Source organism: Apodemus sylvaticus, chromosome X (genome assembly GCF_947179515.1).
Source record: "Apodemus sylvaticus chromosome X, mApoSyl1.1, whole genome shotgun sequence".
NCBI classification, from domain to species: Eukaryota; Metazoa; Chordata; class Mammalia; order Rodentia; family Muridae; genus Apodemus; species Apodemus sylvaticus.
Genome location: NC_067495.1, coordinates 29,740,085 through 29,764,533, shown reverse-complemented (window position 1 = coordinate 29,764,533; position 24,449 = coordinate 29,740,085). Strand labels below are relative to the sequence as shown.

The 24,449-nt window shown below is 38.9% G+C and overlaps 1 protein-coding gene and 1 pseudogene across 1 annotated transcript in view; one reads left to right on the top strand and one right to left on the bottom strand.

Annotated features, from left to right (window-relative positions):
- Positions 1-24,449, bottom strand: part of Nhs (NHS actin remodeling regulator) — a 334,282-nt gene that overhangs the window by 279,216 nt on the left and 30,617 nt on the right. The window lies entirely within an intron of this gene.
- Positions 10,013-10,101, top strand: LOC127675874 (uncharacterized; annotated as a pseudogene).

Here is a 24,449-nt window from a genome sequence, read left to right as displayed (position 1 = left end):
GCATTAACTATACTTGAAGGAATACTAAACAGAAAGAAGCCTATGCATTTTCAGAAATTACTTAACTTCAGTAAAACTTTAACACCAACTTGTTCTTTGAACTGAACTCATATTCTTATTTATTACTAGACTCTAGCTCCCACTGTTGACTACCTCCTCAACTTTTACCTTTATCACTTCCTTTGGAAGAAAAAGAAAGAAAGCAACATGGCATGCATATGCCTCTGTGTTTTTATCTGGTTAAAAATATAACAGTAATTTAAGAGTTTAAGACCTTAGTTCCCAAAAGGGATTAATTATTTACCAAATATTTATTGCCCTCCATGCAAGGTTTCACAGGAAACACAAAACAATCAGTCCAGGTGCTACTCTCCAAAGGCTGACCATCTGGATAAGAGAATTGTGTTTAAAGCACAATTAGTTCCAATGAAGGTTAAATGTGGGAAATACCATAAAGGAAGTTAGAGGCCAAGTGATCTAAAAGCATAGAGGAACAGTGGATTTCTCCTAAGTGGGAAAATGCATTCCTTAGCTTACTCAGTCAACAAATATTTATTGAGCATCCATTGTAGACAAACACTATGTTTAGTGCTGTGTACACAGTAGCAGTCAAAACATACAGCCTCAACTTCACAGAGGAGTTGGTATCTGAATTGGGCCAATAGCCATGGTAGGACAGTAATAAATACAGCAAGGCACTGACAAAGAGCCTGTGCAGTGTATTACCTCTGCCTACTTACTGAGCCTTCCCAACCACCACCACACAGCAGGTACTATTCTTATTCCCATTTTACAGATGGGAAAGGCAGAATTACACCCTGGGTAGGATATCTCCCTGGCCCTCATTTTTATCTATAATACCCTAAAATCAGAAATGTGCTTTAATTCCAGAGAAAAGGAATTCCAAGCCCAGGTTTTGCCATGATGTTACAGATAGCCTCCTGTGAGGCTTAGGGAGCAAGATGAAAATGCCGAAAGCAAACTTGGAGCAGCCTAAGATTTCTTATAAGTCAGGGCAGGCACTCTGCATGGCAAGTTCATGGAAAGTCATCAAGGGGCCATTTATCAATGCCATTGTACCTCAAGAGCCTTTGGTCATTTTTGTAGTTAAGAGCCATGAAAAGAAGAGGTTCCATGTGGAAAGTTAGAGGGGCTTGTTTTGTTTTGTTGAGGTTTTTTGTTTTTGTTTTCAGGCTGATCAACTCAGGGTTCTATTTTAAATGCAATTTCTTCTCAGTGTGACATACTTCTCCATGACATTACACACACACACACACACACACACACACACACATACACCCCTCCCTCTGATTATTCCTGGGACAGATGAATTGTTGGATCCTATAAAACATCTTACTAAATTGTTGAGTTTGGGGAAAAAAACATAGCTCTCCAATGACGGCCAGGCATCATGCTAATAACAGACTATATAATGAAGGACCCAATTAAAAGGAGCTGGCAACCACAAAGCTATAACTTTGGCCATTGTTTGGGGAAAAAAACCTGTAAGAGAGTTCCAGATGAGCCAGCTACTAACCTAGCTGAACAGCTGGCTTGTGTTCCCCACAAATAGTCCCCCAAGCTTCCTAGGAGGTCATGTTTCATAGTAATCCCCTAAGAGAAGGCAAATATTAAAATTCTGGTTGTGCCAGATCCAGGAGTGCCACTAGTCTGGGAAACAAGGCCTCAAGGAGCTACAGATGAACTTATTGCACCTAAAAATGTGATCCCAACAAACCTGGGAATTGCTGAGATCCACCAACACTCTCATTGGAATGTACTCTTCCTGCTCTTTCTACTTTCAAGACTCACAAGACAATAGCAAACCAGAGGTATATGGCCCTGAATCTGCATACAAATATTTCTGGAATTGTTATTTAAAATAACCGAAAGAGGAGAAGGAGCAGCTTGACTGTTTGATGAATGAAATAGATCCTGTTCCTCCAGTAAAATATTAGTCTACTATCTTCCTGATGTACTCATACATGGTACAACATGAATGAACCTGACAAATAACAGTGAGGGAAATAACTCAGGTACACACACAAAAAAATTGCACATCGTGACCTCACTTATACATAATAGATAAATAAAATATATCAGTGGTTGCTATGCCAGAGCCTTTGGAGAAAGGAAAAAATAAGGAATGACTGCCAATGAGCATGAGAGTTCTTTTGGGAGGGGGAAAATGAAAATTTTCTAAGTCGATTACACTGATGGCTGCATACCTCTGTGAATATATTAAAAGTCGCTGAATCGCATGCTTTCAGTGGGTAATCTATGTCTCAATAGAGCTGTCATATTTCAGTGGTTAAGAGGTAAATTCTTAATTCAATAAATGTTTCACACTCAGTAAACAAATGGAAGAGAAGTAAAAGGAAATATATATATAATATAACTAATCGTAAGAAAGCATTAGGCATATTCAAAAGAAAGAGAATTCTATAAACGAGACCTGACCCCTTCAAAATTGCCAGCGATATAAAGGGTAATGTCAGTGTCATGAAAGGACTCTGTATTATTCCTGTGATTGTTTTGCAAGTTTGAAATGATAGCTTAATTAAAAATTAGCAAATTTAGCTAAGCATAATGGCTCACGCCTGTCATACTAGCACTGGAGAGGCTAAGGCAGAACGAGCAGAATGAATTCAAGGACAGTATAAGCTACAAAAGAAGAGCCAAGTCCTCTGGGTACTCAATGGTACCTAAATCCTGATCCTCACAGCCTTGAATCCTTCAGTCAAGTTAAGCAAATTAGGAAAGAGGGAGTGAGAAGAGTGGTGTAGAGATAGGAAAGGAGAGAGGAACTGTCACAAAGGTCCCTCAGACAACAATGGTGAGCTCTCTGATGGCACCTGAAGAACATTCTCACATCAAACACTCAAAAGAGCACCTCAGGCAGGTAATGGAAGAGGCCACTATATAATTACTAGGGTAGTAGTAACTCAGCAAAAGCCTAACCACAGGATCAGTGTCAACAATTCAGCCAGGGTCATAGTGCAAAGAAGGCAGCAGAATTGCTCTATACCCTTTCCTAACATATTTGGAGCTTGTTCCCCAATACAGTATGGCCATGGTGTTCCAATAGCTCTGATTTCTCTTCCAGCAAGCCTTTACTTATTTCTCTCCTCTGTGTCAGGATACATACCCAATGGGCAATTTTAAAAAGTTCATGTTTGTGTGACTTAAACAAAAAGAAAGAGGGGGAGGGGAAGAGAAACAGAAATACAGAGAGAGGGGAGAGGGAGGGAGATTGTAAAAACCAGTATATTTCCCCCTTATCCAACCTTTCTGAAAGTTTTACTAGAGTTTGACTCTTGGCAAAGATCTCCACATGCCTTGGAGTTTCCTGCAGAAATACTTGATGTTACTGTTGACCCAATCAAAGGGACTTAAACATCAAATCACACTACAAGTTTACAATGATTTGATATGCAAGTTGTATACACAGAGACCTGACCCCCTGTTGTAGACACAGACACACACAGACAGATACAGACACAGACACACACACACAGACACACACACACACCAATACATACAAGCAGACATATTTTTTTAGCAGATTTCATTGTCTTTTCCATATGAACTTTCTCTGTAAGGGGATGATGATCAACTGATAACTTTGGCGGTTGCCTGCTACACTTGAAATTCTCTATAGCATTCTACAAATGTGTGCATTTGGGAATGGTATCCATTGCCCTGTGTCTACAATGGTCAGTCACCTCTATATACCCAATATCTTGTTTAGGTCCTGATGTGTTGTATGTGTTAAATAAATAATAATTCAATTAAAGCTAGAATTAAAGAGTAGATAAGAAGTTTTGTTTATAATGAATTAGAGGGTTAAAGCATTTTTCACAAAACATACTACACACACACACACACACACACACACACACACACACACACACACAAATTCAAAGGGCAGAAGGGAGATAAAAAAAAAGAGATAAACCCATGAAATCCCCAAATGGCATTAGCTATTGTCTAATTCAGCATCCTTTAACTGTGGCTTGTCCATCACTGGAAAGCCCCCAACACTTTCTAGCACTGTGCGGACATATAGGTCACTTTAGGAGATTAAACTTCTAGATATACTGCTTCCATGTTCAGAGGAGGGTAGATGAGCTGTTGGCTTTGGGTTCTGCTTCTTTGTAATGTCCCATCCTCAATCCACAAAACTCCCTTCCACTTTGGTAAACAAAGGAGTATCATTCATTCAACTGTCCTTATTCTTACCACTGTAGTCTTTTTTTTTTTTTTGCTTCTTTAAGAATATGTTGTTTTATAAATAGGGCTGCTATGAACATAGTAGAGCATGTATCCTTATTACATGGTGGGGAATCCTCTGGGTATATGCCCAGGAGTGGTATAGCAGGATCTTCTGGAAGTGAGGTGCCCAGTTTTCGGAGGAACCGCCGTGGTATATCTACACAATGGAGTACTATTCAGCCATTAGAAACAATGAATTCATGAAATTCTTAGACAAATGGATGGAGCTAGAGAACATCATACTAAGTGAGGTAACCCAGACTCAAAAGATGAATCATGGTATGCACTCACTAATAAGTGGATATTAACCTAGAAAACTGGAATACCCAAAACATAATCCACACATCAAATGAGGTACAAGAAGAAAGGAGGAGTGGCCCCTGGTTCTGGAAAGACTCAGTGAGCAGTATTCGACAAAACCAGAACTGGGAAGTGGGAAGGGGCGGGTGGGAGGACAGGGGAAGAGAAGGGGGCTTACGGGACTTTCGGGGAGTGGGGGGGGGGGGCTAGAAAAGGGGAAATCATTTGAAATGTAAATAAATTATATCGAATTAAAAAAAAGGATGTGACATGAATGAAAAATAAATTATTAATGAAAAAAGAATGTGTTGTTTTAATTTTTTTATTTGATATATTTTTTAGTTATATTTCAAATGATTTCCCCTTTTCTAGACCCCCACTCCCTGAAAGTCCCATCAGCCCCCTTTCCTCCCCCTGTTTTACCACCCAACCCTTCCCACTTCCCCGTTCTGGTTTTGCCCTATACTGCTTCACTGAGTCTTTCCAGAACAAGGGGCCACTCCTCCTTTCTTCTTGTACCTCATTTGATGTGTGGATTATGTTTTGGGTATTCCAGTTTTCTAGGATAATATCCCCCTTATTAGTGAGTGCATACCATGATTCACCTTTTGAGTCTGGGTTACCTCACTTAGTATGATGTTCTCTAGCTCCATCCATTTGCCTAAGAATTTCAAGAATTCATTGTTTCTAATGGCTGAATAGTACACCATTGTGTACATATACCACATTTTTTTTGCATCCACTCTTCTGTTGAGGGATACCTGGGTTCTTTCCAGCATCTGGCAATTATAAATAGGGCTGCTATGAACATAGTAGAGCATGTATCCTTATTACATGGTGGGGAATCTTCTGGGTATATGCCCAGGAGTGGTATAGCAGGATCTTCTGGAAGTGAGGTGCCCAATTTTCAGAGGAACCGCCAGACTGATTTCCAGAGTGGTTGTACCAATTTGCAACCCTACCAGCAGTGGAGGAGTGTTCCTCTTTCTCCACATCCTCGCCAACACCTGCTGTCTCCTGAATTTTTAATCTTAGCCATTCTGACTGGTGTAAGATGAAATCTTAGGGTTGTTTTGATTTGCATTTCCCTAATGACTAATGAAGTTGAGCATTTTTTAAGATGTTTCTCTGCCATCCGAAGTTCTTCAGGTGAAAATTCTTTGTTTAACTCTGTACTCCATTTTTTAATAGGGTTATTTGGTTTTCTGGAGTCTAACTTCTTGAGTTCTTTATATATATTGGATATTAGCCCTCTATGTGATGTAGGGTTGGTGAAGATCTTTTCCCAATTTGTTGGTTGCCGATTTGTCCTTTTGATGGTGTCCTTTGCCTTACAGAAACTTTGTAATTTTATGAGGTCCCATTTTTTTAATGAGCAAAAATCTCTTGGATCCCCCACAAAAAGAGATCATTTGAGACAGCATCAATTCCAAGTGTCTCAATGGTAAAGCAAAGAACATTTCAATATGAAATATTCAAGTCTATTGTGCTATATTTCGTTCAGGTAACAAAAATCATAACACAGCTTTGTGCCTTATCTGTGTATTTGCTCAGTCAGCTACTTACCACTTTTAGACTAAGAATGCAGAAAGGAGATTGGCCAGGTGTAGACATTAACACATTCACTTGAATCAACATAGAAAGTTGGCTCCTCATACTGACTAAAACAAGTCTGTTTTGTTTGATGACTTGACAATAAGAAATGGCTCCTTCACTTAGGTCACATGCCTTTCCTTAGTAATTATTTCATAAATTTAAAGGGTTTAGTGGAGATAGACTCAAAGCACATACATGCAACATACATTAGTGCTCCTTGGGATGTAATGTACATATAAATCACCCGCGGGCTTATTAAAATACTGACTCAGATTGATTTAGTATGGACTGAGCGGGATCCAAGATTCTCCAATTTTAACAAGCTCCCAGAGTGATGCTGGTGATGCCGCTAGTCCATACATCATACTTAGACTAAGGACAATATACCCTGTGCTGGAAAATATATGCCTGTAATGAATTAAACTTGTGGCTTAAAAATTCAGGTATCAAGAGGCTGAACAGATGGATTAGCAGTAAAGAGCACTTGCTGCTATGCCATGGGACTGGGGATCAATTTCTAGCACCCACAAACATGGTGGCTCACAACCATACAACTCCAATCCCAGAGAGTCTGTTCTCTTCTAGCCCCTGTGAGCACCAGGCATGCACAAGGCACAACATACATATAAGCAGCCAAAACACTGCCATGTATAAAATAAAACAAAATCTTTAAAAAATCTTTAAAATTCAAACATTAAATGAAAAGTATATAATCAAGTACTTAGATTAAAAATATTTTATGAATATTCCAAGAAAGAAATGGTAGAGCTGATTGAATTTCTTACTGGCAGTCTGAAGCCAAGAGGTTTTTCAGCCCATGTCTGCTGTCCATGTAAGAAAGAAAGAAATATATTTTCTCTTTGAATCTGAATTCCAGAATAAATGACTTATTTTCTAGCCATTCACATAGTTTATGGTGACCTAACAGCCCCAACCTTCTAGATGCAGTCACTGAATGCACACAGCCCAGATGGCTGGCAGGGGAGGGTAATCAAGCCTGCAAATAGCCAATGAAGTACTTTTTTTTTTATTCAAGAATTAAATAACCTCATAAATGCAATCATAATAACAATTTGCATGAGTTTGCACATGTAAATGTGCACATTTTTGGAAGGGGGCTGTCTCACGTACGGTCCCATATTTCTGCAGGTGATAAAATATGGGCCTATGTATCTTGGCAAGACTCTAAGTACCATCAGAGATTTCCTCACCTCTATAATCAGTCCCTCTCCCTATCAGCATCCCCTTCTCTTTCAGGTACCTCATGAAGCTGGATTTAGTTCCTTCTACCTTCCAGAAAGTCTACATTCAACCCTCAGTACAAACTAGCACTATTCATTTTTTACAGAAACTTAAAGGAAAAATGTTGTTTAGACATGTATCACCAAATCGTTGGAACTAGCAAAAATTTCATTTGGGCTAGTTTCTGCTTCAGATAGATGAAAAAAACACACACAAAGCTATGTTAGTGGGATAGCTAAGCAGAACATCCCATGCAATCTGGGATTCAGAAAATAAAACAGATTCATCTCAGACCTGGAGCTCCTTTAAGACCAAGAGGTAGTTTCTTTTCTGATCAAGAGATAAAGTCACTGAGTCAACAATGCTGGATCCTCAGCCCATTACTATGCTAGGCTGCTTGTAAACCATGTACAGTCAGGCAGCCTTCCTTGGAGAACAACCCTATGTATACTGATTGTTGCCTTTTAAGTGTGTTGGCACCTCCAGATGAAAGAATCTAATTAATTATGCTTGCCACTTGGAAATGCCCCACTCATCTATGTTGGAGGTACAAGCCCAGAGAGAGGAAGAATTACTAAGGGCCCAAGATCTAGTAAAGAAATTGAGAAAGATGAGTTGGTCACTGTAACTGATGTGCTTGGACACTTTGAAGGGTCCCAAGTTTTTGAAATGCATGCGAGATATTTCCCTGCAGCCAAGCACTCATCAAATTGCAGAAATGTCAGAGCTAGAAGGAAATTTAGCAATTACCTAATGATCTAAATTACTTTTATTATAGTGAAGAGGAAGCTGAGTGCTGGAGAGGTAAAATGACCTGTCATATAGCTGAGCAGCAAAAAAGATGAGTACAGTCGCCCTGCCAGTCAGTCTAGCTCATGATGCTCTCACTTGGGTTGAGTTCAGTAGATGAGATAACAAAAATCAGTTTGCCTATGTACTACTGCACAGGCTCACCTTGCATGAATTACAAAAGGGCTTTCTTTCCTTTAAGCTAAACAGCTTCCCTCAAAGAGTATAGGGGTGTTAGGAGAGAATTTTCTGTGCAAACCAGTAGATCTTTAACAACTGGATCAGCCCAATTTCCCATTTACCCATTTCCATGGTGTAAATACTGTCAGGGCAGATTTCTAACTTACTAACTAATGTTACTGAACTTGTGTTGAGATGAGATGAGGTAACACATAGATAGTTCTTGTGAACTGATTCTTAGTTCTGGAATACCATGAAAATTTCTGAGCAGTTCAAATCTCTTAGATTGGAAGATGAAATAGTTTCTCCCGCCTCATAGAACCATCCAAGTTTGTAAGGAAAATTCTGGCTGCACACATCTTCATGCATTGAATCATAAAATGCTCCCAGTTCCTCTGTCCATGAAATCCAAAGAGAACCAAGTTTAGAAGCAATCTTTTGGTCTTAAGGTCCATCATTTACCTAGAGTTCTGACCAACATCTTTCCTAATTGATCACAAACAGGTATATTGAATAGAGACAGAATCTTTGCCTTCTATTAGTGCCAGAGACAACCCAACATTTGTTTCCCAGCAGCAATGCACTCCATTTGGGAGCTGAAAGGAGCTCCCAAACTGGGAGCCACAACTCACTAGGAAAGGTTCATAATTTGGTCTTTTTTACTAAACATTGATTGGATAACAGAAGGAAAACTTGGCATATAAACAAAGGTGGCTGATGACAACTGAGGGTCTGGAGCAATTCTTCTATATCGTTCTGACAGCTAACAAATGGAGCTAGCTCTTGGGGAGCATGTTTAAAGAACAACTGGAATATGTAACAGACATTTCTCTGTGATTTTGACAGGTTGAGCTCCATCCTAGTTGAGCTCCGCTCACCGGACATCGATCAGAATGAACTCTGCCATTCCTCGGAAGGTTGCCAAGAGGCCTTTGGAGAGAAAGGAATCCGGAGAACTGTGTTTCAGAAACTGAGAGGAATGGATGCCAGACAGATCATAAGCAGACACAATTTAATGAGGAAAACCTACAAATACTAGTCTCTCAGCTTTCTCTTTGGTTTCCTGACCCTCTGATAAGCTCCACAAAAATCGTACAAACACAATGCTTTCCAGAAGATCACTTGGAGAAAGATCCTACCACATCACCTGTTTGGATTTAGCCTCACCTCTACCGCACATATACACTTGACAAAATCAACAGATATGCATTTCTGTGAGATTAAATGAGGTACTTTGATTTATATAAGGACTCTCTTTAAGATTTATGAAAAAGGAAAATTTGTGTGACTTAATTTACCAAAATATGGGTTGGCACATGTATTTCAGGAATCCATCTATTCCCTAATCACCAGAGAAAGTTCTCAAAACAGATGATCATCTTGTTAAGTGAAAAAAGCCAGACTGGGAAAATAATTGTACCTTATTTCCTCTCATACATGGAGTCTAGATTTGACTGTACATGAAGGCATAAGGAAGATTATCTAAGGGAGGAAAGGATGTCATTAAAAGGGTTGGGAAAGAATAGTGGGGGTCAAAAATGAACAAAATAATATAATGATACATAATATACTGAAATGTCATAATAAAACTATTTTTCATACTAAAAATTTAATTAAAAATATTAGACAAGCACTTTGGCAGCACAAATACTAAAATTGGAATGATAGAAGATTAGCATGACCCCAGCAAGGATGATAGCAGAAGTGTTCCATATTTTTAAAAAATTAGACAAGAGAATTAAGAATTTCAAAAATCATCAGCTGAGCAACAAACTATTGAGCATACCTGATAGCATTAGTTCTTTTTTCATTCAGGGTCAAGGTGGTTATTACAAACAACATGCCTTTAAAGGATTCTAAGAAAATTAAAAGATTAAAAGTGCTAGTGGGTCAGGAGGAGTAGACATGCTTCCCAAGCCAGCCCTGTATCCAGCCCTTCATCCATCCCTTACTCAAAGCTCCAGCCTAGTACACACTGTTAGGGCCACAAGAGATGAACTGAATGGCTGGGGGGCGGGGGGGGGGGGGGAAGCATGTTGAAAAAGACGTAGACCGCTTTATTCTTAACATGCTTCCCTTGCAAGTGAGAAGGCAGGAGTTCAATTCCCAGAACCCCATTTTAAAAAATCAGACATTGTGATGTGTTCTTACAAGTGTAACATTGAAAAGGCAGAGACAGGAAGATTTCTGGGGCTCAGTGGCAAGCCAATCTAGCCTAGCTGGTAAGTTCCAGGTCAATGAAAAAAATTCTCTCTTGAAAAAAGAGGTGGACAGGCTTCAGGAATGATACCCAAGGTTGTTCTCTTGGTATCCCTTTCAGTTGGGTCTGCTTATGATCTATCTGGTAACAGAGAGAGAGGGGGAAGGAAGAGGGAGAGAGAGAGCAGAGACAGAGACAGAGAGAGACAGCGAGAGACAGAGAGACAGAGAGACACAGAGAGAGAGAGAGACAGAGAGAGAGGTATATACATACACATGCACAATTTACCACCATTGTAAGAAATGCTTCTCTTTGGGGACTTCCAATTCAAGGAAGTCTTGATTGCTCCTAAGCCCACTTCTGTCCTCCAATGTAGATGAAGCTCACCTTTAGACAATCACCTAAACTTGGTGATTAAAACATTGTGAACCAAAGACTTTCAGAAGTCATGCCAACTGGGAAGTTAAAGTACCGCCAAGACATAAAATGAGGAGGTGCTGTCTTCGTTTTCTGCTGGCCGAGACACTGTCCTGCTCACTTCGCTGCATGACACACTCATTAAAGTGAAGAGCAGCACATCTGCTGACAAGAGCACGAGAAGAATCAAAGCACCTCCAGCAGGCACTCACTGCCCGCCCGCAACACTATTTAACATGTCCACAAGCCTTTTCATCTTCAAAGCACTTGAGGAACATTAGCTAATTAATCCTCCCAACAGCCCTGCAAGGTGAGGATGGATTATCTCCATTTTTCAGACGGAGAAATGGACTGTTTTGAACACAAGCATTAAACCCAGTGACAGACAGAATTACCAGAAACTGGGAGAGGATCCTTCACTGTGTCTTTGATACCCACACAAGCCTGCCAAAGCATCTCATCCCCAACTTGGGAACTGCCAAGAGCTTCTAGCCAGGAGGTAGCCAGGCAGACAGAGGGCCAGAGGCAAGACTGACAAGGCTCTCCTGCTAATGCTGCCAAGTCTTTAATTAACTCATGAGTTCACTGGACTACCTGGCTAGGGGAGCTTCTTTTGGAAGCTTAGGTGGAGGAGGAAGAGTTCTTTTGAGCAGTCTTTTGATTATGGTTTCCCTCCTCCACATCTCCACTCTGGTCAGAATTTTAAAGCAGTGCCGAAGATAGTACATGTGATAGAAATCTACCTTAAATCCTTCTTGGGACCAAGGCAAATTCTAAACGAATCAATGAAGAGTCATGGGTACTGTGCTTTCATTTGTGAAGGTTTTGGGGCTTTGGGGGGCTGGGGTAGGGTTGGGTTTTGGTGTTTGGGGGCTTGGATCCTCCTCCTGTAATTTGGAGGCAGAATCTTCTCTGATCAAACCCCAGCTGCAAAAGGAAGTTGGAGCCCTAATGGAAACCTCATAATTAAATGGAGCATATGAATTTTGTGTGTCTGCAGGCCTGTTACTCAAGGCCTAATTCCAAACCCTGGTGGTCTCAGTTCTTGAATTTTTCAAGCGATTGAAAAACCACTATAAGGTCCTCACAGCCGCGACGTTTTATTTTAATTTTATTGTTAAGACTGGGACTCACCATGCTACCAAGGCTAGCCCTTAAACTTTCAGACTCAAGGGATCTTCCTCTGTCTCAGTCTTCCAAGCAACCAAGACAAAAGGCAAACAAAGGCCAGTGTGTCTGTCTAGAATTGTTAAGGCCGACTCAGCTGTCTTGTCAGGAGCTACCAGCAAACCTTGCTAATTTCTACCTTTGTGGTTTTGTTTACACACTACTTTGCACTCCTAGAAGTAAAGTTTGTGTGTTCCATGAAGCCAAGTAGAGAAGAAAGCTATATGTAAGTTTGGATCGCATTTTCCTCATCCCTTCAAATATCTTGTAGATTCTGCCTATGAAGAGTGCACTGGAAGTTGTCCTCCCCCGAAAGGTTTGTAGACGCTAACATAGGAAATAGTAGTGGCTTTAGAACAGTGATTCTCAGCTAGAGATGATTTGACCCTTCAGAGAACACCTGGCAACACCTACAGTCATGTTTGTCACCGTTGAGGAGAAGGGTTGTGAGTGTGCTATTGGTACTGAGCAAGTGGAGCCCAAGATGCTGCTAAATATCCAACAGTGTACACAACAGCCCCACAGTGGGAAAGGAATTGTCCAGGTCTGGGTATCAGTAGTGCCGAGAGTGAAAATCCCTGGCTTTGAGAGGAGGCACATGCTGAATATAGTTGTTAGCATCAGAATCAATAGGTTTTGAGTGAAAACTTTAAATTGACAGACTGAATCATTAACTGGCTCTGTCACTGGAACCAATTCCTGTTGCTAATACAAAACAAAGTAGACAAACATAACCAAGAACTGAGGTAGGCTATTCCATTTTCATAGAACGTAAGCAAGATCCTGATAATTTTGTTAGACAAGACTATGAATCCATACAGCTTATAGATATTTACTGCTTGCAACTGTCTTATACATCTTTTATGTCCAGTTTTGCTGAGAAAATAAATGTTTTAAAAATGTTAGCTTAATTTATTAGCAAGAGCTTCTATTAAATCATCGGAGACAAAAACAAACTATTAGATATAAATGAAAAGAAATAGAATGTTTTAGTTAATTTTCATTATGGTTTAAGAGTCACTGTATAAAACACAACACTGCAATTCTAAAAGGATTAATAATGTAGATGTGATTTATGGGATCTAAAAAAGTTAGTCTCAGAAATTGACAGTAAAATGGTGGGTTATTGGGTTATAGACAGAAGAGAGAAGTACAGGAAAAGGTTGATCAATGGAAAGTAAGCTATGGTCAGATAAACCAGTATTGCACACTATTATGATCACAGATAACAATTATATGCTAGAAGAAAGGCTTTAGAAAACTTAAACCATAAAGAAATGGTAAATATTTAAGTAGATGATTGCATGCATATATGTATTGAGCATTATATGGTATCTAATTAACGTGCATAATACAAACTTTGTACATAAGTTAAAAATGAGAAAAACATTGGTGAATCTCACAGGTAAGAAATCAACATAAAATACATATTGTATGACTACATTCATCTGGCATTTCAAATTAGGTGAAGGAAATCCATGCAGCAATCAAAGCAGTAGTTACTGTTGCTGAAGGCATGGGCATGGTATGAATATTGACTAAGAAGGAACATGAGAAACTTTCTGAAACATTGCCAATATTCTACATCTGGAGATGATTGGTAATTAGGTAGGTGGATACAAACATGAGTTTATCAAGCATTACACTATTTTTTCATATTACTATAAGTCAGTTATGTCTTATTTTTCAACAAGAAAAAAATATGTAGAGGGGTGGGAGAGATGGCTCAGCAGTTGAAAGCACTTGCTGCTCTTACAGAGGACCCCAGCTTGGTTCCCAGCGCAAGCATGGCCACTCACAGCTGCCTGTAACTCCAGTTCCAGAAGGTCTGATGTCCTCTTCTGACCTCCACAGGGACCAGGCATACCAGTGGTACACAGACATACATAAAAGCAAATGTTCCTTCACATAAAAATAAATATAAATATAAAAAATTCTTTTGAAAAGACAGAAAGTACTGAAATAAAAGCTTAAACGCATAATCAACAGGTAGGCTCACGTTAACAGCATTCTTTCAAACAGCAAAGAGTCACAGTTTACATTCAAATTTCATCACCAACACTTGTCTTCTTTCTCAATTAAAATGCAAATAAAGACTTGATGTTTAATAAACAAAACAGGAAAAAAATGACTCATTCAGCCAGAAAGAAAGAACACACTGACTTATTTCTATTCAGACAATGAAATTAAATTTAGACGTGAGAGGTCAGGTCTGACTCAACAATCCAGACTATCCTACACAAATATATGTGGTACACACACACACACACACATACACAGGGAAGAGAGAGAGAGAGAGAGAGAGAGAGAGAGAGAGAGATTCCTTTGATGTGGTTGCCTAAAGCAGCTCCTAACAGAACTAATACTATTTAAAAATATAAACAATAGCATTTCATAAGAAACCACACTTGACCTTCCTCTCTCAAAAAACAAGTCATTTAGTGTCCTGCTACTAACAAAAAGATAGCATGTATTTCTAAAACCAGCACATTCTGACATATATGCCACAACTGAATTGTTACATTCCAGTAGCTCCTTAACTTTATGTTAAAACCTGCCTCTACATTTCTTACTTCCGTTTTTAAAGCATATCATTATAAATCATTATAAGTTAGAAGAACACAGGAAGAGGATATTCTGTTGCCAAAGGAGAAATTGGCATTGTCATTAAGAGTTAAGTATTTAAATACAGAAATACACATTCATTATGATTACACCACTGGGAGGGTGAAAATGTATCTCTATCAGGAAGTTTACAATATTTTTAAAAGATTCTATTTAGCCTGTTTCCCTACTTAGAGATTGTGCTTCAAGAAGACAGAAACTATTTTCACAGCTTTATAATACCGAGATGAGTCCAAGACTATCATATGCCTTCACCATCTGTCTGATGGTTTGGGTAGATGAATGGATAAATGCATAAAACAATGCCTAAGTGATGGATTGATGGATGGATAATGAATGGATGAAGTGATTGGTGGATAGAGGAGTAGATAGGTTTACAGATGAATGAATGGATGTGTGAACACATGAATGAATGGATGAACAGATGGATTGATCAATGGGTGAGTAGGTGAATGAGTGCATATGTGGATGGATATGGGTAAATTGGTAGATGAATAAATAGGTAGATTAATTAGTTGAGTAGATGAGTAGATGGGTGGATGGACAGAGATTTAATGATAAGGATTAGTCGGGGGATATAGGTAGATGGATAAATAAGTGAATGATCATTGTAGTAGCAAATGAATTGTTTGGAGGAAGTATTTTTTTCTTAATTGTTTCCATTAAATAGTATTTACTGTAATACTACCAATACTAACTTTAAAAACAAAGATATAATCCAGGCATGGTGGCTGACAAATTAATTAATTTGCTCCCAACATCTACAAATATGTGGGAAGAATTACAGAATTAATTACTTCAAAAGTATTTATGAGCAGAACAATATAGTTGGGTGGCAGAAGAATCTTGAGGTACACGGTTCATGGACAGAAGTAATGACTTCTCACCTTCTTAGAACATCTAAGAGCTGTTCTGAGAGATACTACTTTTTAAAAAATTCTAAATCTAGATATATTATCCCCTTCTTAAAGCAGCAAAGTCGAAACATTATGTAAATGTAAGCACATCACAGAAAATACCACCCACGCTTTCCCTGCCATTAGCAACAACAGTTACTTTCTTTTTCATGTTTTCTACATGTGCATTTGCATACATTTTCATTTTTGCTTTAAGCCAAAATGACAGTTGCCCAAAACATTGCATTTTATTATTCTGAGAAACACACCACATCGTGGAAGTTTATACCCAAGATTAGAAGGTACACTTGAAAAAAGAAAAGTTTCAATAAAAAGAAATTAATGAAAAGCATGGTAATAGTTGAGAATCCAACTTAAAAGTATCCCTGGTCCTGATGGCAAACCACTGAAGATTTTAAAGGAAAGATCTTTCCATAAGCAGAATCTTTTAGATTTCCTGACTCCACACTAAAATGTTTGCAAAAGTCTATGGCATAGCTTGCTGGTTTGAGACAGATTTAATCAAAGGAACTGATATATACTAAGCCATAAAAATGCTATAATAAAACTGCAATGCAAATAGTTACAGCAGAATAATCCCATTTGGTTTTGGTCTGATCTACAAATACATATGCAAGAACTGGGTGATGTCTCTGTTCTGAGAGCCTTTGTTGTGGAAAAAAGTTCTTAGCCTTCAGTCTCACAAGAGTATCAATTTGCTCTTCCATTTCCCTCTTGTTCCTTCTCCACTTCATCTTTTCCCTCTCCCCTTCCCTCTTCTTATTCTTAGCTTTCCTTATTTAATCTTTATACAAAGAGATACATGTCTGTTTCTATTTCTCCTCTTGCCTTCTCTTCAATGTCAGATGGGCTGAAGGAACATCATCGTGAAAGCATGCCTTGAGGAAATGTACCAGAGAGCAGCCTGGCTAGGCTGTCATGAAAAGTTAACAGATTCCCAATGCCATGTAGAGATTGGTGTTAGTCTGAACCTGGAAGAAGTTGAGGAAATGGACAGTCTCCTTACTCCTTGATTAGAGGCAGCAGAGTGGAGAGAAGCCACATCATCCCGACAGACTGGAATTGAGGGTTTGAAGGCCTTATTGGAGAAACCATGGTTCTGAAGTCTCATCCAGGAACAAGAAGGACATTGCCCAGACATGAGATACTGCAGTCATGTACAGAGGGCTACCTAACCATTTTCAGTTGTTTAATGAAGAATAAGAATGAAAAAAAAAAGACTCTAGCATTCAGAAGATGAATGACTTCTCTGAATGCATCAAAATGATGCTCTCTGGTAATACTGAGGCATTCACACATACATTTAAAATTCAGCTCAGAGTTTTTGTTTTCTTTTTGCATTGATTTCTTATGGTTTATTTTTGCTAGAAGTCTTTGTCAGGCAAGTACAGGATACAATGTTCCAAACATTGTGCTTAGGAGACCATATGAGCAGCTCTATAGCAAAAAAGAAAAGAAAAGCCTTTGCTTTTGTAGGATTTTGTACTTTTCAAACTGATTTTATAAATACACTTTCCAGTGACAAATATTACTATGACCTACATGACTTAAAAAGAGGCCTTTGCAAATGGTTGCAAATAGAAGCTATTGTTGGCAAAATGGAAAATTGCAAAATTAATCAACGGCATGAAATTGACGCTCAAAACCTATGGTCCATTATTCCTCATCCCAATGTAAATTACTACAATGGTTTTGCAGAGTATTTTTCAGCCCTATCACAGGATATGCAAATAGCTTGACCATGCTGTAGCTTCTACAAATATGCCCAATAACTGGTCTGATAAACAGAATGTCAAAAAAAAAAAAAAACAATGATTCTAACCTAATTAGTTTATTCACTGAAGTTGACAAAATGCACCATGAAGATAAGGTAGTAAATTTAGTGCTAAAAATTGGATATTCATATTGAAGCTTAATTTCATTTGAGGCAGCTCAAAGAGTTTCACCATAAATATTTGTGGTTGATGTGAAACCAAAGAATGTAATTACCTAATCTTACATTTGTTCCTGCTTGTTGTGCCCATCTCTCTTGACATTGCGAATGCAATTCCAAACTGTAGGAAAATATTTTAAACTAAAATCAATGCTGAATGTTCACTACTTAAAAGTTTTATGTTCTTCTACAGGTGATGGATGACTCCAAGGAAACCGTGTCTTTCAGACACAACAGGACTGATACACAAATGAATCCACAGAGGCTGTGACAGCAGACACGGAGCCTGTACAGGTTCAAGCCAGATGGGATCCCAGCACTGTGAGAGAAGTGCACATGGGCTCCTTCTAACCAAGAAGCTATCTGTAATTGATACCATCTGGCAAGGGAAAATCAGCTTTCTCCAATAGAGCCTCACTGGGCATATTAACCGCACTTCAAGGAAGGCCTCATGCCCAGGAATAGTTGGCCAACACAAAAGGAACCCAATATTTTTGTAGACATTTTGTGTCATATTGTTTTATTTGGGCATGTTTTTTTTTCCTTATTGGTCTTTGGCTTGTTTGTTTTAATTTGTTTTTGTGTGGGATGTGATTCTTGTTTTTTGTATGTTTTTTTTTAAAGGAAGAGGGAAAAAGAACATAGTGCTGGGTGGGTAGGGAGGTGGGAAAGATCTGAGAGAAATTGGGAAGGGGAAAACATGATCAAAATACAATGGATAAAAACATTTTTCCTTTTGAGACAGGGTTTTATTATGTAACTCTAGTTGTCCTGGAACTCACTATTGTAGACCAGGCTGGCTTTGATCTTACAGAGATACAACTGCCTAGACCCCACAAGTATTAGGATTGAAGGCGTGTGCTACCACACCCAGCAAAAGCATTTTTATCAATAAGCATTTTTGAAAAGTTTTATGCTCTTATAAATTGCCTATTGTCTATCTCTACAATTGTAGACTAGAGTAGTTATAATATTAATTACATTTCCCTTGAAAGCTAAAATATTTATAGTCTGGCCCTCTATAGAAAACATTTGCTGACTCTTCATATGTCATAGCTCATGTTTAAAATGTTGCATGTTCTTGATACTTGGAGTTTCTCTCTCTCTCTCTGTCTCTCTCTCTGTCTCTCTCTCTCTCTCTCTCTCTCTCTGTGTGTGTGTGTGTGTGTGTATGTGTGTGTGTGTGTGTGTGTGTGTGTGTGTGTGTGTGTGTGTGTGTGTAAGTATTCTATGTTCCTAAACTCAGATAGACTCTATTATGATTTGGATACGATATGTTCCCAAAAGTGATCACATATTGAAGGCTTCATCCCTAGTTGATGTCACTACTAAGAGATGACTGAATTATGGAACCTCTAACTTCGTTGGTGACTGCATAGCTAAATGGGTCACTAGGAAGTGGGGTCTAGTTGATGTCACTGAGGGCATTCTATTGAAGAGTCTCTCCCTGTCTCTCTGTCTCTGTCTCTTTTACACAAACACACACACACACAAACACACAAATTGAAATTCTATGTTTCTGATAGATCCATTCATTCAGAAAATAATTATTGACTGTACACTAGATGCCAGGTTTGTCCCCTGCGTAGGAGATGTTTACAGATAATAATAGTAGAAAAGACATTGGAAGCTGCAGGAATAACACACACAATCATGTGAAATAAATACCAAGTTCAGAGATGTGTTCGTGCCTGAGCTTAGTCTAGGGAAGTAGGGTAATATAAAAAAGATGAGTATGGAAAGCAGGCTACCTACAAACTTGTGCCTTGCTAAGGGGAGGCAGACAGACAGAGTGAGTTGAGTTCATTTGCTTATTGGGATAGATCTAACTACATAGCTCAGGTGGGCCTTGAACTCATTACGTAGCCCAGACTGACACCCAGTCTAGGAGTTTAGGTTTCATATTTTAGACATGGTGGTTGGGTATTTCTTAAATACAGAAACAACATACTCAGATTTCTGGGTTAAGACTGTAATGTGAGGGGAGGGGTGATGAGTGACCATGACAGAGGCAGACTAGAAGCAACAGCTTCCCAGTTTACCAGAATATGTCTGCACACCCACGCACGAGACCTCCTGGCACCCCGAGAGACATCCATAAATGGCCATTCATAAACAGAAGGCATCCCAGTGCCCGAGTGAACTAAAGAAGGAGTTCAAGGAATCTACTGGTTAGAAAATACAGAACAGTTGTTACTTGCCAATTTTACTTCACAAGAGGTAAAAATCCTTTCTATTGTTGCTTATGTGCCTGAAACCCTCTTGTGCCAAGAGCAAGCTCTTGCAAACGGCAACAAGAGGCACAACTGCTACACTTATCAGCTTTTGCGCCTGTGATGGGGGGAGGAAAGAATGAAGACTCTGTTTCAAAAGTCTAGAAAAACTGATTATTACAATATCCTGATCATAACCCAAACATCTCCAACTAGTGGAATGTTTGTTCCTTACTCTCTCTTCAGAAATGCCTCTCCATTACAGAATTCTTGCAAAAGTCATATAATCCCAGCTACTGTTTTTTCCATAAAAGGGACCACTGTTTTTCTGCTACTTTGACTAGCATGTTTCTGTAGGTGGTCATTTCAACAATAAAGGAAGTTCAAGGGTTCAAACAGATTTCCACTGCTACAGTCCAAAAATTTGAGTTTTTTTTTCAAGGAAGTCCCCCACCCCTGCTGAGCAATTATGCTTGAATTCAAGACTGGCTCTGAGTAAAGCTGTGGGGAGCGGAGCATAAGGCAGAGGAGAGAGGGGTAAGGAATCCAGGCAGGGAAGAGGCTAGGAGACTAAAGAAATCAAGGCACTCAATCAGAAGCAAATGGCTCCTACTGGCCAGCGGAGAGTGTGGAGACCAGGAAGCAAAGGGGAAAATGGAGGTTGGGGGTTTGATTCATTCCTTAATTTTATTTTTGGCTTGTTTTACCCTGATGAATCGATGTATTCAGAAAGAAAATACCTATAAGGATATTATGTGGACTATAGCATGCCTTTGGCAACATATTCAGAAGGTTCTGGAAGAAGCCAAGTAGAATCACAGCGCCTTGACAGGGGATATTTACTTGCCATTGGGTGCAGTGTTGCGGTCAACATGTTATTTGGTCATTGCCAAAGAGGTCCCAACTCCTATATGATGTCTCATGATCTCCCCTGGGCACAGCAAAGCAGAGTAGATCCAATCTCATGATGCTCCACCTCATGGCCTTGCCAAGGGCAACAGGGCACTGCTGCTTCACCATTTTGCCTCCTGTCTTTTTGTTTCCTTTTCCTGGAGCTGCAAGGAAAGATGGCTCCAAAGAACCATGGTGGGGAACCTTGCCATAGGCTCCTAATCTCTCTTCCATGTCTGTGTGTGTGTCTGTGTGTGTGTCTGTGTGTGTGTGTGTGTGTGTGTGTGTGTGTACTTGTGTATGGATACTGGAGAGAATGGTTCTGTCTTATTGCATTGCTTATCCCTAAAAGGAATCCGTCATCCTCATCACTTCCAGAGCAGATGCATAAAAACATCATAAAGTCAAACAAAGTTCTCTAGAACTGTGATACACGCCCCCCCCCCCCCCAGTGAGTAGCTTGTTTCCCTGGAGACCTGCTTAGATGCTTTTTCCCCCCCACTAATGTCAATAAGGAAACTGCTAGTAATCTCATCGAGAAAACAGCTCCCAGCTAAGAAGAAGCATTATGAAAAACACATCACCTAGTGATTTCACTGAGAGGGAAAAATACCCTGAAATAAAAACCTTGAAAGCAAATTGCACAGGAAGGTTAATAGCAGTTGAGGATTGAAATGTCAAACATGCATCCTCAAAGGTACAAGCTAAAGGGCTTCATGAATAAAGTGTACTTGGAGCCATGGAGAGTCTTGGTGTTATCCCTGCTCAGATGGGGCATGCCTTTGTTCCATGCTGCCTCACCTCAGAAATTCAATCATTTCACAAAGAAGTCTAGGAGAAGAGAGGTGGTTGTGTGTTAACCATCTGCACAGAAAGTAGTAAGAAAAAAAATTCTCAACAGTGCCTAAGCCATTCATCCTTATCAATGAACTGCAAGGAATCAGCATCTTGGGTCAAAGTCTACCACCACTTGCTTTACCTTTCGGTACCCTTAATTAGAGTATGGGGTGTATACAAAGAAATGAATACATTGCTTTTTTAAAATTAAAGATTTATTTATTTTATATATGTGAGTACACTGTCTTCAGACACACCAGAAGAGGGCATTGGATCTCATTGCAGATGGTTAAGATCCACCATCTGGTTACTGGGATTGAACTCAGGACCCTTGGAAGAGCAGTCAGTGCTCTTAACCGCTGAGTCATTTCTCCAGCCCCTTAAAAATTTATTTTCAAGAAAATCCTTGCTCAAGTTTTCTTCTACTAAGTTGTGTCAAATTATGTTTAAAAGTTCACTAAGATGAGTTCTTTCATACAGTGAAGTGATTTTTCTACTTCTACGTGGCTTTGAAGGGTTTCAGAGAGAGACCTAAGAAGGATTAGTAATGACATTTTGTTGACAAGTTTGGCAAGTCTTCTCTTATCTTGCAGAGCTAAGATGGTATATCCTGCTCTTGAGGCAGTGGTTCTTAACCTTCCTAATGCTTTTGCTATTGTTATGAATTGCAACATAAATATCTGATATGCAGGATATCTGATACGTGATCTCCAAAGTGGTCATAATACACAGGCTGAGAACCACTGGCTTAAGGGGAGGGAAAGGCAGCATACCTCTTCTTGGGAATAGATGAATTCAAGAAAAGGGAAGGCAGATATAATCCCAGAACTGGGGAGACTGAGGCAGGAGGATCATGAGCTTGAGGTAAGCCTTGGGCTATGTGATGAAATCTTGTTTCAAAACAAGACCCCACAAATAGTAATAATGGTATCATTTTGTAAAAATAAAATGTAAACAGTTTTCCTCATTTTTCCATTTGACTTTCTAAACTCATATGGCCTGCTATGATTTACATACTTGGCTCTTAAATTTTTTAATTCAAAGTCTGATCTACTATTTCTTTGAAAATAAAGAAAGTTGAGGACTACTGATCTTAAGACTCCAAAGGTACAGCTACAACTTCAGTGCTAGCAAGATGGTGTCCCAAATATTAATCAGAGTTGAGCTATAAAAATCCAGGGCTCTTGTCTTTCTCTTATAAGGAAGTTGCCCAATATAAGTGCCCTGATATAATTAGTTTAGCATGTATCCAATGTGTAAAAGTCAAATTTGCCCTATGCTTATCAGCTTTTGTTGGCCCAACTTTTGAAACTGTCTATTATTCGATCTTTCTTTCCAGTATTAAAGGATTAACCAGGTGAGAGTTCCTCTGAGGACAAGCAGGTGAACAGATAGTACATGCCAGATCTATCACCCCATAAACCCACTTTCCAAAGCATGAGTCTCTCCCATTTCTGGGCAAACATTGACCCTTTTTCTTCTGGGAAGAAAGAAAAGAATAGAATTGGAAACGATTAATCAATCTGACAAAGCCTGTGGCTTCATTTCAATTAATGCTTAGTTTAAAATTGTTTAATGACATCAAGAGAGAATGATTCATGACAAAAGCGACTTGCACAGCCCACATTAAAAAGGGTCCATGTGATGAGCAGCATCATCATCATGAAACAGTATTAATTAAGCAACCCAGATGCTGCTGATGCTGATGCAATGAATTTGAGAGGAGAAAAGACAACAATGACAACACTGCAGAGACTTTGGTCGGATAAGGTAGCTACAATCTGAAACAATTAAAATATTTATTTTAGAAATACAGCATACTTATTGCTGTAGGACAAAATTACATATGCAGGATTTTTTTTCCAGAATGATTTGAAAACAACATAAAAACACTCACTTTTTACACTTGAGCATGTGCATACAAGCACATGTGTTCATCTGTGGATGTCCATGCATAGATGTTCAAATAGCTGTCATATGAAAATTGCTTCTAATTAGGCTGTAGGTTGATAAACTTCATTTCATAAGACTAACTAGCTCATTACCTATTTGTGTAAATAAATTCTTATTAGGACATAGCAAACTAAGTCATCTACACATTGTCAATGGGCTACTTTTTCAATCAATGACAGGTCTGAATAAAAGTGACAGAGAATTATATGACTTGTAAAGCCTAAAAAAAAAAAAAAGAAGTTTTTTTTTTTAATCTGGGTCTCTACAGAACAAAAAGGTTGCCATTTTCTGATTAAGATAATTAACATCATATAACTAACACATAAGTCAGCATAAATGTACTGTGGGGTTTGACTCAACAAGTTCTAAACTTTCCCCAAACCATTGGAAAGTATTGTTAAATATTATAAACACTAAGAACCTTGCAGACTTAGTATAATTGCTACCTTTGTTTTAGATCATAGTTTCTCTGGAAACATTTCTGAACTTTGATCTTGATATAACGTATTATTTTAATATATGCATATCAAAACAAGTAATTTCCGTATTAAAATGCCACTGAAATAGAGCCACAGAAATGTTACCCACATTTGAAGAGTTTCATATATACACAACATTTTTCTTACTAGTTCAATATGAACAGGTACACTCGACACTATCATTATGTTTCGCATTATAGTGATTTCAATCTATGTCACTGCAAACTACAAGAAAATGAGGAACAGTAAGGGGTAGCTGAACATCTAAGCAAATTCTCCTATTCCAGAAGTATGAAGCTCTCTATAATTCCAATACCACTGTGGAAAATGTCTTTTCTAAGTATAGCTACCATTTACCCCTTACAAATTACCTTCTCCTATCTCCAAAACAATTACTTGTTCTCATTTCTCATATAGAGAAAGAGAAAGTACACT